Below are 18,060 nucleotides of genomic sequence, written 5' to 3' on the forward strand. Positions count from 1 at the left end.
AGATAATAAAAATAAAAAATAGAGGATTTATAAGTTTTTTTAAGTGAAACGAAGAGCTGGATATGGTGAAATGGGCCTGTCATCCCAACTATGTAAAATTCTGAGATTTTGAGAATTACTAGTCCAGGTCAGCTCACAGAATAATGTTGGGGTTATAACAGTGCTTCTTCAGAAGGAGGTGAGTATGGTGGTACAAATCTGTCATCATAGCTACTACTGAAAGCATAAAAGGGGGGAACTGTGGTCTAGATGCATGTGAAAGGTGAAATGCAAGACCCAGTGTCAGAATAACTAGGGCTGGGAGCATGGCTCAAGTAGTAGAGTGCCTGCTTTGTAAGTGCAAAGCTCTGAGTTTAATCCCCTTTGCAGTAAGAACAAAGATAAACAGAAAAAAATCTAAAAAGTTGTGTAATCTACCTATGAAATTACTCAAATAGAAGGCTGAACCTGTCTGAGGCTGATATCAAAGTATCATCATCTTTGGGCCTTCAGAACATAAGATGAACAGAGCTCTGATTTGTTTTTCTTTGTTTTACAAATTTCCAAGTTTTCCCTCATAGTTGCAATCTGGAGCATTAGTGTTCAATAAAAATATAATGCAAGTGAAACACATATACCACGTTCAATGTCTGAGAAGTCTGTTTAAAAGATATTAAGAGAAATAGATGAAATTCATTTTAATCATCCACCTTATTTGGCCTATTCTATTAAAAACATTATTTTGACATACAGCCATTATAAAAATATCAATGAGGTATTTTGTTTTATAATCTTTAAAATATGGTCTGATAGTGCATTTAAAGTATTTATGGCACATTGCTCTGAGTTGGTCAACAGAGATCCCAGGGAGAGTTGTTGGCTTCTGGGATTTCTTTTGTATCTGGTGCCACTAACGTGGTGCCACTACTTCCTCACATTGTAATTCTTACCTGGAGAGTCAGCATATCCCTTCTCACAAGTGAAGAAGTTTAACATGGCCCAACACTCAGGAGGAGTGAAGAAGAATGGAGGAAGCTTGGAGTTTTTTAGTACTTTCCTAATCTTATAAACCAAGGTATAGGTAGACATTTAGAGATGACACTGAACACACTTACAAGCTGTAAAAACCTTCATATAAGAGATTGACAGGATTCAGTTAGTACTGTAGTCTTGTCACCAATCTACTTGGTTTCTATATATTGGATATGTGGTAAGACAACATTTCAGATATTAATCAGTTTGCTCTCCCTGTGATTCATTTTTCCTTCCTCCGTTTAGCAGGCAGTGGACACTCTGCTCATTGTTTCAAGAAAGAAATACGGCAAGGCTAAAAAAAATTAAAATGTCCTCCGTGACTTTTTTCATCCAAAATTTCCTTCAGGCCATTTAGAAATTATGTTAAATAGGTGACAGGAAGACAATGTGCACACATAGGAAATAACATTTTTGGACAAAACTGCAAACTAAGCAGGACTGTCCTCCAGGCAGGAAGGTGGGAGACAAGAGAGGAGAGAAGACAAGAAAGAAGAATGAGAAAGAGAAGAGGGGTTGGAGTAATAGTGTAGAGGATCTGAACTCTGCTTCCTGAAGAATAGGCACCAATGAAAGACCATTTCTAAGGGCAGACATCCTGAAGAAAGTGATAAAATGCTTCCAAGAGGTGGGAAAGTTGAGAGACAGCCTGGGAATGATTTTGATAAGCTAAGAGTGGTGAGAACTGAAGCATGTGCAGTGGTAGATGTTCTGGGAGAGTAAAGAAGGAGAAGCTTGTTTGGTCTGTCTCCCTTGATGGTTTTGGAGTGGAGGGGGAGGAAGAGAAGGGAGAAGAGAAAAGAGGAGATGGCAAAACAAGGGAAGGGAGGAGGAGAAGAGTGAAAAGGTGGAGAAAAAGAAAGGGAGGAAAGAGAGAGCAGAAGATAGGGGATGATAGGAAAAAAAGAGAGAGAAGAGCAAGGAAGGAAAGAAAAGGGGAGGGGAGAGGAGAGATGAGGATAGGAGGGATATGGGAAACTGGAGAGGGAGACAGGAAAGGAATGTAGAAGGGAGAGTGGAGGAGAAGAGGGGAGAGTGGAGGAGAAGGGAGGAGAGGAGAGGAGAGGAGAGATGAATTAATTTCTGCTTGGGAGGCAGAACTGGCAGTGCTTGCTGGATGGATGTAGTGAACTGAGGGAAGAGAAGTCAGGGCATATTCCAAATATTTTACCTAGAAAAAGAGTAAAAAATTTTTTAAAAGTCAAGTACCCAATGAAACACTAGATGCTCTTCTGAGCTCCTGACAAATGACTCATTGAATTTCTGTAATAACCCTACTGGTGTGGTTGTTACTGTTTTTACTCACATTATATAGGTGAGGACACTTTTATAGATGGTGCTCAAAGAAGTGAAGTGATTTACCCAAAGTCAGAACTAGTAAATTACAGATGTCTGGGTTCAAAATCTTACTCAAACACTTCTCCTCAAGTCAGATAATCAGCTAAACAAAGGTCAGAGAATGATTAACACTAACAGGAAAGTAACAGGAACAGCCTAGCCAATGCAATCCTACATTTATGTTATCATGGTCCTGGATACTCACTAACTGCTGTCCCTGCTCTACATCCATCTTTAATCTCTCTATCTGTGTAACACTTAAGAGTTGGGTCCCTCTTTAACAGGTTATTATGGACTTCAAACATAAATGTTCCTGATTATGGCTTCTAGTATATGTAGCAATTAAATGCAGAGACTCTACTTCCTTTCCTATTCACAAACAAATGATGGCATCTGGGTGATTGCCTTTATCCATATGTTCCCTCCTCTGGAGAACAGATCGGTGTTTTCTTGAGGAGTGTGTGAAGATTTCTGTCCTGTTTCAGAGCATGAAGACTCAAGGCTTCCCCTATATTTCTATCAGTTCTTGCAGGAAATGGAATTTAGATGAAAACAGAAACATTTTATCCACCTCATCAGTGGCAAGTGATGACCACAAGGGTTGGAGGTGGTTCAAGGTAGGAAGAAAGGTGCGGATGATGTTTGAAGATGCGTCTATGGGCACAGGGTGAGTTGCTGGGTCTTGACCTTAGGTTTCAACGTTGCTAAGACCCCTGGGCCAGCATGCCTCTCAGTAGTGCCCTGTACTTATAGTAAAATCTCCCTCCTTTTGCCACATCTCTTTGGTCTGGCTCCTGAACCCTTTGCTGGCAGGCAATTTTCCCCTGTTTGGAAACTGTTGTGAAGCCAGGCACTAGTGGGTCATGCCTATAACCATAGCTACTCAGGAGGCTGAGATCTGAGGATTATAGTTAGAAGCCAGCTTGGTCAGGAAAGATAATGAAACTCTTATCTCCAATTAACTATCAAAAAAGCTGGAAGTGCTCTAGATCACTGGCCATAAAAGAAATGCAAATCAAAACAACATTGAGATTCCACCTCACCCATTAAGAAAACTAACAATAATAAATGTTGGAGGGGATGTGGCCAAAAGGGAACCCTACTTCATTGTTGGTGGGAATGTAAACTGGTTCAGCCACTCTGGAAAACTGTATAGAGATTCCTCAGAAGGCTAAATTTAGAGCTCCCCTATGACCCAGCAGCCCCACTTTTGGGCATCTATCCAAAAGACCACAAACAAGAACACACTAAAGCCACCAGCCCAACAATGTCCATTGCAGCACAATTTGTCATAGCTAAAATATGCAACAAACCCAGATGCCCCTCAGTAGACAAATGGATCAGGAAAATGTGGTACATATACACAATGGAATTTTATGCCTCTATCAGAAAGAATGACATTGCCCCATTCGTAAGGAAATGGAAGGACTTGGAAAAAATTATACTAAGTGAAGTGAGCCAGACCCAAAGAAACATGGACTCTATGGTCTCCCTCATGGGGAACAATTAGCACAGGTTTAGGCTAGTCACAGCAGAGGATCACAAGAGCCTAATAGTTATGCCCTTATGAATGCATAAGATGATGTTAAGTGAAATGAACTCCATGTTATGGTAAGAGGGTTATATCACTGTTAACATGCCATGGAAACTGTAGCTTCTATTGTGGATGATCCTCTTGTTTCCCCTTCCTGTGGTTGTACCTGCACTATCTCTGCATCTTATCTGAGTACATTGGAAACTGTGTATACTGGTATTAGAACTAGGGAAGTGAAAGGGAATATCAAAATTGAGAGACAAAGGATAAAAAGACAACTCCAAAAGCAATACTTGCCAAACCATTTGGTGTAAACCAACTGAACAACTCATGGGGGGAGACAGAATAGGGGAGGGTGGAGAGGGGAATGAGGGAGAAGGTAACAAACAGTACAAGAAATGTACCCAAAGCCTAATGTATGAAACTGTAACCTCTCTGTACATCACTTTGACAATAAATAAGAAAAAGAAAAAGATAAGAGTGGTGCACATGTGCAATGTGCAGGACAGAAAGGGAAAAAAAAAGCTGGAAGTGGAGCTTTGGCTCATTCACTAGCCTTGAGCAAATTTCTCAAGAACAGCACCTGGACCCTGAGTTCAAGCTCCAGGACCTGTACACACAAAAAGTGAAGAAATAAAATTAAAAGATATTAATAAACACTGTTATCTCTTCTTATATCCTGCTATATTCTTCTTGCTGCCTGGAGCCTCTAGTTTTGATCTTTTCAACTCTGATCTGTTCTCCTATTGTTTTTTCTTGTCTATTTGGCAAGGATTTTTGTTTCTAACTGAATTGCCAGATCCAGGTTTTGTTTTGTTTTGTTTTTCTGCCAGTCCTGGGCCTTGGACTCAGGGCCTGAGCATTGTCCCTGGTTTCTTTTTGCTCAAAGCTAACACTCTGCCACTTGAGCCACAGAGCCACTTCTGGCCATTTTCTATATATGTGGTGCAAGGGAATTGCACCCAGGGCTTCATGTATTGAAGGCAAGCACTCTTGCACTAGGCCATATTCCCAGCCCAGATCCAGGTTGTTGTTTTTTAAATGATAGAGATAGTTAAATAAATAAAAGATGAGGTTTTAAGTACAACTAATGTAGAAAATAAATATTTACACAGATGCTCTAGACATTCTATGGGCCCAATTCTCATCTGGGAAAAATTCTTCTAATTATATAATCCATGCCTGGGTTCCATACATTGACAGGCCATGAGTAATGACAGTAATTAATATTATTCTTGTTGCTGATTTAAACCTTTAAATGTAATTCTTATTTTTCTAGAGTCTCATCAGCATTCTCTCAGTAGACTGTAGACTATTTTTTTTCCAGTCCTGGGCTTGGACTCAGGGCCTGAGCATTGTTCCTGGTTTCTTTTTGCTCAAAGCTATCACTCTGCCACTTGAGCCACAGAGCCACTTCTGGCCATTTTCTGTATATGTGGTGCTGGGGAATTGAACCCAGGGCTTCATGTATATAAGGCAAGCACTCTTGCCACTAGGCCATATCCCCAGCCCCTTGACTATAGACTATTATACATATTATTAACATTTTATATATGTGTATGTATATATATACACACATATATATACAGTATTTTTGGAAATGAGATTTTGCATTTATAATTGATGACATTGTTTCTTTTCTGCCAGGGCAGAAAAGTCTCTGAGGTTCCATCTCCAATTACCCAACAAAACACTTTCTATGCTTCTTTCATTAGGAAATTGAAAAGAGTTGGAAAAAATTATATTAAATGAAATAAGCCAGACCCAAAGAACCATAAGCTGCATGATTTCCCTCATTTGTAATATTAGAATGTGCCTATAAATTTACAAGTAAATCCAATGGATAGTAAAAGATAAAGTTACACTTGGGCATGATAATTTAAACAAGCCTCTAAACATTCACACAGTGAGACCAAAGGAGGTTATTCTTAGGAGAGGATCACAAGGGTTCAACAGATTTTTTTCTTAAGTTGATCTTTAAATAAATAGTAAGATACTGGCATGTCTATCTATCTATCTATATGAGACAGAAAGAGAAGATATAAAAAATAAAAAGTACTAACCAGTTTTCAGAAAAAAGCCAGAATATTACAACAAGCATTTTCTTAAAAAATGTAGAGAAAACAGCGTACAGTACAATTAGCAGTCACTGTTATTGCGGTCTTGAAAAGAATTTATTGGAATCTAAACCAACAGATTTTACATTACTTTAAGACTAAAGATAACCGATACTGTGAGTCATGTTCTATGCTAAATGTTGTGTTGTGGGGGACAGTTTCTAGGGAGCAAGGACATCAGAATCAGAAGAGCATTATCTGTTCAAGATTCTGAAGTGTTTCCTTTTTGGCTGGACTGTGGTATGTCTGAAGATGGGGAGGAAAGGAGTTAGATTGTGAACTCTGTTAGGGAATTCAGAGTATTCTGAAGCATGGGGACATCATGACATTACTATTTTGGAGTTCACATTCTAGATGCAGGATGGGAGATGATTGAGGTGAGTGAGAGGAGACTGCCTAGACTTGCTAAGGAGATGGTGACTCTGGCCACAGAGGTGACAACTGATGGCAACAACCTGAGGAGTTCAGATGAGTAGTGGAAAGACAAGGTAGAGCTCAGTGGTTTGAATGCCTCAGAAGGAAAGTGTGTAACAATACAGATTCATAGTCAAGTGTGAAAGAAATGGAATAAATTGGTTAAAATATGAACTAAGAGAAGCTTTTCTTTGGAATAGGAAATGTTTAGTTTGGGATTAAGAGGAAGAGAGCCAGTGAAAGACACAACTGTGGGTGAAGAAGACAAGAGGGTTAACTAATTGGGTGCTGTCATGGGAAGTTGAAAGGTTTAGTAAAAATCACATAAGCAGTGTAGCTAAGCACAGACAGGAGAACAAGCAACTTTTTTTGGTGGGAGGGGGAAGGAGTGAACAACTTTGGATACATGAGGGAGAGAAACTTCACAGTTTCCATTTTCTCTGTAGGTATGTTGCCAGAAATAAGTAGTGAGAATGAACAGGCCTGAAGCTGACCTCTCTGTTCTGTTTCAGAGGGAGAAATGAGAAAGAAGGGTGTTGCCTTTTACACTGTGAACACGGCATGTAAGAAATACAGGTGTCTTACTTAACAGAAAATTCCCCCACATTCATTTACAGTATATGCTACTGCTAAATTCTGACCATGATTCCTTTTTTGGCCAGTCCTGGGCCAGGACCTGAGCACTGTCCCTAGCTTCCTTTTTGTACAAGGCTAGTACTCTGTCACTTAAGCCACAGTGCCATTTTCTATATATGTGGTGCTGAAGAATCAAACCTAGGGCTTCATGTTTATGAGGCAACCACTCTTGCCAGTAGGCCATATTCCCAACCTGACCACAACTCCTTAAAACTGATTAATGTTCTTTCATGTGTCTTCCAATGTTTTAGTTTTTTTTTTTGAACACTTAGGGCTAAGCCTCATTAGACTCACTTCCTAATGTGTCTGTCTATGTTAGAAACCCACCACCCAGTGTTTCTGTTTCCATATTCATTAATTCATCCAATACCTCGTCATGGAGGTCTTAGTATAACTATGAATTGCAAATGAGAATTACAGTTCATGTCTTATAGAGACTTGCTGTCCTCTGGGTCCTCATATCTCAGCATGACCTCTCCTCACATAATTTCTTTGCCATTAACAGAGTAAGCACTGTCCATCCATTAAGTGGATTTTATGTAACATCAACTTACATAGTAAGGAAAAACATCAAAATTTTTCATTTTTACATTGTCCTATTTCACAGATTATTTCCTTGAGTAATTAGGTTACAGATCACTTAATGAGAAATAATCTGTGAGTGAAACTATGGAAAATTCAATAACTTTGGGTAAGATTATTATATTATCTTTAAAAATATTGCGTGTGCGCGTGCGCACACACACACACACACACACACACACACACACACACACACACACAAGAGTACTGGCCACAGCCAATGAGACTGAGAACTGACTTGAGTTTGACAGCTTGAGTATCAAGACTTGAGTTCTGTAGTTGATCTCACCTATAACCCATTCTCAGAACAAGTATCAGAGTTGTGAATATTATACGCTTCCAGATAATATCAAGTTTACATTTTGTCAGGAATATCCGAATAATAACAATAAATGGTCTAGTTACTCATTGATCCTAACATGATCTCAGCATTATCATTCCCACTTGGTTTATAATACTTCATTAGTTCTCATTTTAGTATGAAATCTATACTTACATACAGCCATCACATCCCAAATACATCTTTCAACTCCATGGTAACTTTGGTTTTGTCTTAAAAAAAAAATAAGCAAATTGCCTGTATCTTCAGCCCTTTCCTGTCTAATGATTTCTTCAAGTCATCCACTAAGTATGACTTAGTCTTACATGAGAATGGTGAGATGGATAATGTATCACGACAGTTTCCACATACAACGTCTCACATTTGAGACTGTCATTAACTGAGCAAAGAGAAAGAAGTAAATCTTAGGCTAGACTGGAAACAATCTAAATGCCAATTCACATTTTCTGTATGTTTCAAATTATTTTTAATCATGACAGCATTGTTATCTTTTACCCTGTTGACTTTAAGAAACTATACCTCTGCAAGTGGATATAGGGGTCTCTGTCCATGGTATATTTTTCTCTTAGGACCAAATTTCAAAGGATGTCAGTGGTGCTTTGTCACCCAATCCTTAGCCCAGTCCAGGAGTCATCAGATAGCTGCTGAATACCTATCTTGTTGCCCAGAACTCAGAAGGAACACATTAACCCTAATTCATCTGGAAACTGATCATCAACAAGTTATTTGTTTTGTTTTTGTTAGAAATCAGTGATAAAAACTTGAAAAGAAATGAGCCTCCACCTAAAATAAAGCAGGCAGAAAGCTCCCTGAGAATAACAAATTTCAGTACTTTGAAATTCAAAAGTATGTTAGAACAAATAGCTTTTCCCCTTAACTGGAGAATTGGATAATTTATAATTTGCTTCTTACCTAGATAAGAAGAAAGTTTTAAGTTTAAACTAGATTTAATGAAAAAAATAATTTATAAAATCAGAACTCAAATCATAGGGAAGGTCTTATTGAGAATCTTTCCTGATTTTGAATATTAAGATGCACATCAAGGTTTCCTGAATAAAACTGAGTAATAGACGGCTAAAGATCTGGGTTATGTTTTTTCATTAATTAATTAATTTGTGGCCGAGGGGTTACAGATTCATATCTAAGGCAGTGAGTACATTTCTTATCCAACTAGTTACCCCCTCAATTTTTCTCCTACCTTCCCCCTTCCCAATCCCCTTGCCCACCCCCCCAGCCCAAGGTATACAGTTGGTTTACAGCATATTATTTTCTAAGTGTTGCTGTTGCATGTTTTTGTCTTTTACAGTTTGTTTTTCTATTTTGATATAAGAATGGCAAACAGGCACGTGAAGAAATTATCAACATCACTGGCTATAAAAGAAATGAAAATCAAACCAACATTGAGATTCCACCTCACCCCAGTAAGAATGGTCATGATCAAGAAAACTAATAACAACAGATGCTGGCAGGGATGTGGCCAAAAGGAAACCCTACTACACTGCTGGTGGGAGTGTAAACTTGTTCAACTACTCTGGAAAGCAGTGTAGAGGTTTCTCAAAAAGCTAAACATAGAGCTCCCCCATGACCCTGCAATCCCGCTTATGGGCATTTACCCAAAGGATTACAAGCAAGAACACACTAAAGCTACCAGCACAACTATGTTCACTGCAGCACAATTTACCATTGGTAAAATATGGAATCAACCCATGTGCCCCACAGTAGATGAATGGATCAAGAAAATGTGACACATTCACACAATGAATTCTATGCCTCTATCAGAAAGAATGACATTGCCCCATTCATAAGGAAATGGAAAGATTTGGAAAAATTCATACTAAGTGAAGTGAGCCAGACCCAAAGAAACATAGACTCTATTGTTTCCCCTCATTGGTAGTAATTAGTACATGTCTAGGATAGTCTTAGCAGAATACCACAATAGCTCAATAGCTATGTACATATGAACACATAAGATGATGCTAAGCGAAATGAACCCCATGTTATGGAAATAAGTGGTTTATCACTGTTATTTTCAATGTACAGTGTGAAATCATGTCTTTTTCTTTTATCTTTCTTCTCCACAGTTTTACCCCTGATGTCACTGTAACGGATTTTGGTACCCTGCATATAGCATATATTTTTTATCAGAACTAGGGAAGAGAAGATCTAAGTTATTATTATAGTTCACAGCCATGATTTCAGCTACTCAGGAGATTGGGGGAATTATTGATCAGGGCTAGGCAAAAAGCTAGTGAAACTCATCAAATAAGCTGGACATGGTGATTTACATCTGTAATTCCATATACTGACTCAGATAGGTTTGCCATCTGAGACCATTCCAAGACTCTTCAAAACATAACTAAAGTGAAAAAGGACTGGGTCATGGCTTTACTTAGCAACAAGAAGGCCCTGTGTTCAAAATTGGTACTGAAAAAAAATCTTTTTTTAAATAATTACTTATTTATTGTCAAAGTGATGTACAGAGTTGTTACATTATCATATGTAAGGCGTAAGGCCATGGGTACATTTCTTATACTATTTGTTATCTCCTCCCTCATTCTACCCTCCCTCCTTTTCCTCTCCTCCCATGAGTTGTTCAATTGGTTTACACCAAATGGTTTGGCAAGTATTGATTTTGGAGTTGTTTGTCTTTTTATCTGTTGTATCTCGATTTTGATATTCTCTTTCACTTCCTTAGTTCGAATACCAGTATATACAGTATCCAGGGTACTCAGATGAGATATAGGGATAGTGTGGGGACAACCACAGGAAGGGGATACAAGAGGACCATCAACAAAAGAAGCTATGGTTTCACATGACATGTTGAAAATAATTACAACAGTGATATAACACTCGTTTCCATAACATGGAGTTCATTTCACTTAGCATCATCTTATGTGTTCATAAGGGCAGCTATTGGGCTCTTATGATCCTCTGCTGTGACTAGCCTAAACCCGTGCTAATTATTCCCTATAAGGGAAACCATAGAGTCCATGTTTCCTTGGGTCTGGCTCACTTCACTTAGTATAATTTTTTTCCAAGTCCTTCCATAGAAAAATCTTAAAGTTGTAAAAAAAAAGTACGTCTGATAGACCCAGAGTCATGATGAAAATATTCAGATAAGTGAATTCAGACAAAAATTTAGAAAAAAATTTAGATAATTGAATACAAAATAATATTTTTTTCAATATTGTGTAATACATTTCTGTCTCCTAGAGTTCAGCAAAGAGGCCCATTTTTCTAGAGTAGCCCTTTATTTCCAGATCAGCTTTGACAATAATGAAAAGCAAACTCAAGTAAAGAATTTACTGGAAATAATAACTTGATTATCATTTCCTGTTTATTTCCATCTTGTCCACTGAGCAGGTCTTTATACAGATAGAAAAATCTTCAGTTATCAAAGAACAAATTAATTTATGTTCAGTACACTTCTGAGGAAGAAAAGATGTTTTTACAATAAATTTCTAAACAAAACCTTCCTAAGAGATACCTAAATCACTCTAAATGAACCATAAATGTTAGCTCAGAATTTCCTGGGCATTCTAAATAATTCAGTTTTTAAATTCCTTTGACTTTTATCATCATTATTAAACAACATTACTTGTTTGGTAATTTATTAATTTATTTTTAATGTAGATGCATGTATAATATGAGAACGTTTGCTGAATGGTCAGTCTTTTCATTCCTTTCTCAAAATAGAAAAGCAAGAATGTAAAATTTAGTAAAAAAATAAATTGAGACTGGGAGCTGGTGACTCATACCTATAATCCTAGCTACTTAAGAGTCTGAGATTTGGAGGATCTTGATTCAAAGCCAACTTAGGTAGAAAAGTCAGTGACAGTCCATCTCCACCAAAAAGCAGGGCTGGAGGAATGACTAAAGTGGTGGGATATAAGTCTAGGAAGCATGAGGTCTCACACCTCACACACACGAATTTATCCACCAGAAACATCCCTTTTCTTGGGTTTGATGGTACCCTAAATTTATCTAAAGAAAAATATATTTAAACTCAAAGATAAGGCTTAAAATTAGGGTACTTTTAGCAAATATTTGAACTTATAAAAGTTTAAAAAGTTTGCTTTCCAAAAATAAATGAAGTCAACTTTTATTCTTCACTTTGTAGAAGTTAAATGGAGAGGTATTAGCTGACTATATATAAGCTAAGTCTGCTCATGAAAAAAGCAAGAAAAACAAGTACTTATTGTCATTTTTTTCATTTTAAAATGTAATGTGTGGGTTTCTCTTCCAAAAATCTCAGAAGTGCATCAAATTATGAGGAGCAGAAAACAACAGGAATACTTATCATGTAGGTTTGAGAATAATAATTTGTCAGTATTCATGTCAGTATTTTTCTACACCTTAGACATAGCACCAAGAACATTTTGAAAGGTGACAAGTACCAGTCCTTTTCAAAGAAAATTTGTCTCCAACTTTAATTGATCAAAAGGACTAAAAATGATAGAAAGCATCTATATTTAAAATTAGTGAAGTGAGCTGGTAGCTCATGCCCTCTAAAATCTAGCTACTCAGAAGGCTGAGACTGGAAGATCTTGGTTCAAAGCCAGCTTGGGCAGGAAAGTCAATGAAACTGTCGCATCTCTACTCAAAAAGCCAGATGTGAAGTTATGACTCGAGTGGTAGGGAGTTAGCTTTGAGCCAAAAAGCTCTAGGACAGCGCCCAGGCCCTGAGTTCAAGCCTCAGGACTGGTATACACACACACACACACACACACACACACACACACACAAACACACACACACACACGGCGTGATGTGTCAAGCTAAGTTTTTGGCCTACGTTTAACACACAATAATCAGTTCAAATTTTAATTACATTTGAAGGAAAATGACTTTCAATTGCAAAAAGTATGTCTAGTTTCCTATTAGATATACTTTTTGGTACTTAATCTTCTCATGCACCCATATTTTGTCCATATTCACTGTCTTCCATATATATATTCCAGCCTTCACTCTACTTATTTGTATCTTGACATAGAAGTTCAGAAATGGCAAATGTGATAAAGAATGAACTGTCTAAAGAATCATGAAAAAATAGCTAATGACTTATTGGTGCACATGAAATTAGTTTTAAAATAATAGTCCAACAATCTACTACAGTAAAAAGAGGAAATATTTTAAGTAAATAAATTTTAATTTCAGGTAAAACCTTTGCTGGGAACATTACTCTCTTTAGATGGGCTTGTACCATCTGTGTCAAACGGGGGAAAAAGTCTCATGTACATCTAAAAATAATATGTATCTACCACCTACACTTTCCCACCATTTCCAGGATACTGAAAACAAAGTGCCCCAAATGCACTCAGTTTAACGTATGGCTCCAGGTCTTGAGGACATGGAAAGGAAGCAGACAACAGATCCCAAAAGACTGAGGCAAAATTCAGATACAGAGAGAACAAGGTATAAGCCCTTCCCTGGAAAATGGCATCCGACATTATCTAAAATAATTTAGCCTCTTAGGCTGGGGTGTTTTCTATTTATCTACTTTTGAAAGTTAGGGCCAGTTTAAAAAAAAAAGTTAAGCCAAGGTGCTATGTGCTCCTAGAAGGTTGGCAGAAGAATATCTATCTATCCATCCATCCATCCATCCACCCTCCCACCCCCCATAATCTATCTATTGCCATGTAATTTCCATATCAGTATGCTTTTTGAAGAGTTCTGATTTTTTATTTTCAGAAAATGTTTATTTCAGGAACATTTTTTTTCTAGACAAACTGTTATCACGCTCCTATTTCTCATGATACAAAGCTGTATAGCCTCAATTAATAGGAAAAACCCAAGTTCACCATCTCTCCCTGTGATTGGAAGTGAAACCTAAGTATAACTTAAATCTATACTCCTTATATTTACTCCTCATATGTACTCCTTATATTTCTGTCAGATAGTCATTCATCAATGTGTAATTTCTTGCACCAGTTACTATGAGTTAGCAGAAACCCTTCCTCCCCTAGTTCCTATACCTTGGGGTTTTCTCTGTGGTGCAGGACACTACTTTAATTCTGAGTACCTAGCTTTCAGCTCTGCAACTCTGAACTTCTCCATAGCCCAGGGTAGATGTATCAGGTGTGTGGGTTCACTTAATTCTCTCGGGAGAGATGTGGGACAGAGTATTTATATTTGGAGAAGAAGTACTTACAGAAGAAAGATGAAAATGACTCAGATCTGTTTCAGTGTCTCTGTGCCATTATCGTGCTTTTTTTCTCATGACTTTAGAGACACATGACTTAAGTATATATGGAATGAGTATACATTCCCTAAACACTTATCTAATATCTCTACTAGCAGTACTTTAAATGTTGTCTATTTAACGTGCATATTAGCACAGCAAGAAATAAGAAGAGATAAGGCAGATATAGTGTGAGGGCTATGCTGAACAATTACTATTCTCCTTTTCCCAAAGAATAAACTAAGAGGACAAGCAATGGCTTGGAAATGAACCAGTTAGTTGCATTTGTTTCAGGTAGTCTCCTCTTTGGGTAGCAAATGATGAAAGAAGAAGCTAAAAGCTAAAAAGTTAGAAGTAAAGCAAGTAGACAAATAGTGAAAGGAAAAGTAAGAAGTATATTTTATCGTCCATTGCTGACATTTAACTTTTAAGTAGTTGAGAAGAATTAAGCAGGGGGAAAAGCAATGATGAAAGAATGTATAGGAGAGATGACTTCTCAAGAGAAAGAAAAAGAAGATTGGTGCTTGGCCTACTTCTTGGTTAGGGCTCAGCCTGCCCTGGGAACAAAGTTTAATACGCCAGAGGCCATCCCTTCAATATCCAAACTCACAAAGGATCTGCTGTAAGATTTACTAATTTAAATGCAATTTGACTGGTATATTTTGACATAACATTGTGATTCTAAAATTTCATTTGTTGTTTATCAAAATTTCCCCTCAAGTACTAATCAGTCACATTTTAAAAAACAAAGTAGAAAATAATTTGTTGAATGCCTACTACATGTCAAATGATAGGTTAGGCAGTATATGCCTTTTATCTCAATGAACCCCACAGTCCTATGATAGAGTTATCTTCTTGTTTTAAAGGTGAGAAAATAGACTCAAAGAGATAAATCATTTCATGTAACACTGTGCAGCTCTATGAATCAGTTCCTAGAGATCTGATTCCTAAGTTCATATTCCTTCTATGTTATCATAATACTATTATGAAAAGCCTACCACTACACATAATACCAGCCATGAAATAAGCAATGTTTAAAAGGAGACACTTGATAGCTTTGAAGTAGATAATGACTTCTCTAAAATTCATAAAAGAAATCTGGATATTTTTGTGATTTTCTGTAAAGGACAGTTTATTCCTTTCATGGCATTCTCAAAGGATTGCCTCATAAAATGTGAAAAACTGTTGCACTTAATGTATATGGAAAATAATAGCATTTCACCTTCAGTCCCACCATATGGCATTTGAGCTCATTCCCAACATGGTCAATTTTCTTCACTTATTGGAGCAAGGGTGGAAACCACAGAACGAAGGAGATTAAATAATAATGAAGTATACCAAAGTCCATTTAGCCATGTGTGCTATTGGCGGCTGCCCATATAATTTCTGCTATCAGCACACCCAAGGGACTACTGTAGGTTCTTTAATATAATTTGACTGGAAGATCTTTTTATATAAGCCAATCCTCTCAGTTTATAGATGACAAAAACCAAGATCCAAGGAATAGAGTAACTCACACACTGTCACCAACTCTCACTGGCTTGATAATGGATTTAATTTTTACCCAGCAACTTGCCACCTTTGGTCATCATCTCTGCCTATATCGTTCTCAAATCGACCCTTCCAGTTGTATTATTGATCTAGACTACCAGATACTATTTAGCTTTCCAGCTCTAATCAGATTAGCTTGTGGCACCACAACCGTCTGGCACCAGAGTAGACTGTGAATGATGTTAGGGGAAAGCTGACATGGTTCTGAGAATTCTTGTACTCTGAATTAGCAAATAAGGGTTGAAAAAAGAGGCCCTTCTAAAATAGATCTTAATGAGGCAGACTCTGCCAATTTCCCTAATATCAGCCAAGTCATAATGATAAAAATCAGTAACTTAATTACTCACTTGCAAATGAAAACATCATCCTCACCATTATTTGAAAGTATGATGACTCTATTAAAATTTCCACTTCAGTAAAAATATAAAAAGAAACTTTTTTTTAAAAAAAGAAAAGTCTGTTTTAAAATCTTTAAACCTTTCATAAGAGGAAACTGCTGAAAATAAATTGCAGTGGCAGAGTGCATTGTAAAATTTTATCATGGTACAATTTGGTGCATGGTTCCAGTCATCTGACATGATATTAAGTACTGAAAAATATTATACAATTGAAATAAAAACATTTCAGGAAGCTTCATTTGAATGTTCCAGAGGAAAAATCCATTGTACAGACCACTCTATAATGGGGTCCAAGAACGTGTAGGCAAAAATGAGCTGGGAGAACTCAGCGTTGCTAGATTTCAGCTTTTATTGCTGTGCAGTTTGTTTGACTCCTCTAAGTCTTGGTCAAACTCTAAAAAATGAAGCTTATGATTTTTTCTTAGCTTTTCTATTGTTGGACATGAAGTCAAGTGTGGGGACACCTTGCATCAACAAGAGGCGGTTCTAGCTGGCACCGCCTCTTTTCCCAGCCCTGGGGCCCTCATGGCTAGTAGCCCCGCCTCCTGCCTCTGGACCACTTGTGCACTCCAAGATGGAGGCGGGGGAGGAACCAAGAGGCCGCCCTGAGGGCCTGACATAGATGTGGGCCGCCCCTTAGGGAGGTCCCTTGGAGCATCCACCCTGATGGAGAGCTCAAGCATCAAATCCCAGCCCCTATGTAGGTGCACATATCCCTCCCCTTCTGCTGCCCTCCAACCTGTATAACAGATTTTTTCCTGAATAAAACGAGTTTGTCTCTGACCGGCTTCCAGGCTGCCTGTTTGTCCTCTGTGGAGAAGAGGGCTGGGTGGTGGTCTGTCAGCCCCCATATCCTCTTCCTGGACCCGCCTGCGTAGGGTACGCTTTCCTGTCTCTCCTGCAGGACAGGAGAGCGGCGGGAGGACCCCAGGCAGTCAAAAACTTTGTGTTTATTATGGGCAAAAAAGGTGTAAAGTATAATCTAGTTAGACTAGACTGCCAGGCACGGTTATAAAAGATTAACAGTCCTATATGTTTATAGAAGATGCTCAGCTAGATTTGTTATGAGTTATCATCATATCAGAATGCAATCTTAAAGACTGATATCCAATATCATTCATGATAAAAATTGCCTCTAAATAACCTCAAAATTTTAATGCCTTTCTATTGTATGAATATTTCTATTACGTAATGATACAACAAAATCTGCTTGGACTGGTATAACTGTTAGAGTTCTTCTTAATAGTAATTAAAATCTGGCTCACAGCTGTGTTTACTTTTTTATACTACCAAGTTCTGACAGGTATTCTCTTAGTTGACCTTGGAGGCCAAATTTTTCCTTCCTCTTCCTGTTTGTACTAGATCTTGTCATTCTTTACTTCCTTCTATAGTTTTTGAAGCTTCTGATACTAAATAAATAAGAATGTATAAAAAGAGAACAAATTAGTTAACACACTGGTATACAGCTTTAGAAAAGAAATACAGTAATTCTTTAGAAAATGTAATTTCCTAGACCTTGATGAAAATATAATGTACATTATAAACACAATTGATCTAGTTCTTAGGGTGACCTAACTTTAGCTTGTGTTCATTTTGTATGTAGTAGGCAACTATGACTTCAAATTAAAGCAAAACTGTAGCATACTTATTGTTAACTCATTATTTATTCCCCCACAGTTATATCCTAAATTCTTCCTAATTTCATTCTTTTTCCCCATCATTGCCTGCAGATAATCCTGCCTTAATATAACTCAATATATTGAATAAATGGGGTTAAATTCATCTTTCTGCATGAAACTGAATATTTATCTTTGCACACACCTTTATTTACTTTATCTATTTCTCCTGAGAGAAGAATCCTCTCCTGTCCTTTTGCAGGAAATGAATCCTATACTTTCCACTTTTACCTGCTCACAGGTGGACCTAACTCCATTATGGTATCTCTCTTTCTCTTAAAT

This window comes from Perognathus longimembris, chromosome 9 (genome assembly GCF_023159225.1).
Source record: "Perognathus longimembris pacificus isolate PPM17 chromosome 9, ASM2315922v1, whole genome shotgun sequence".
In the NCBI taxonomy this organism is placed as follows: domain Eukaryota; kingdom Metazoa; phylum Chordata; class Mammalia; order Rodentia; family Heteromyidae; genus Perognathus; species Perognathus longimembris.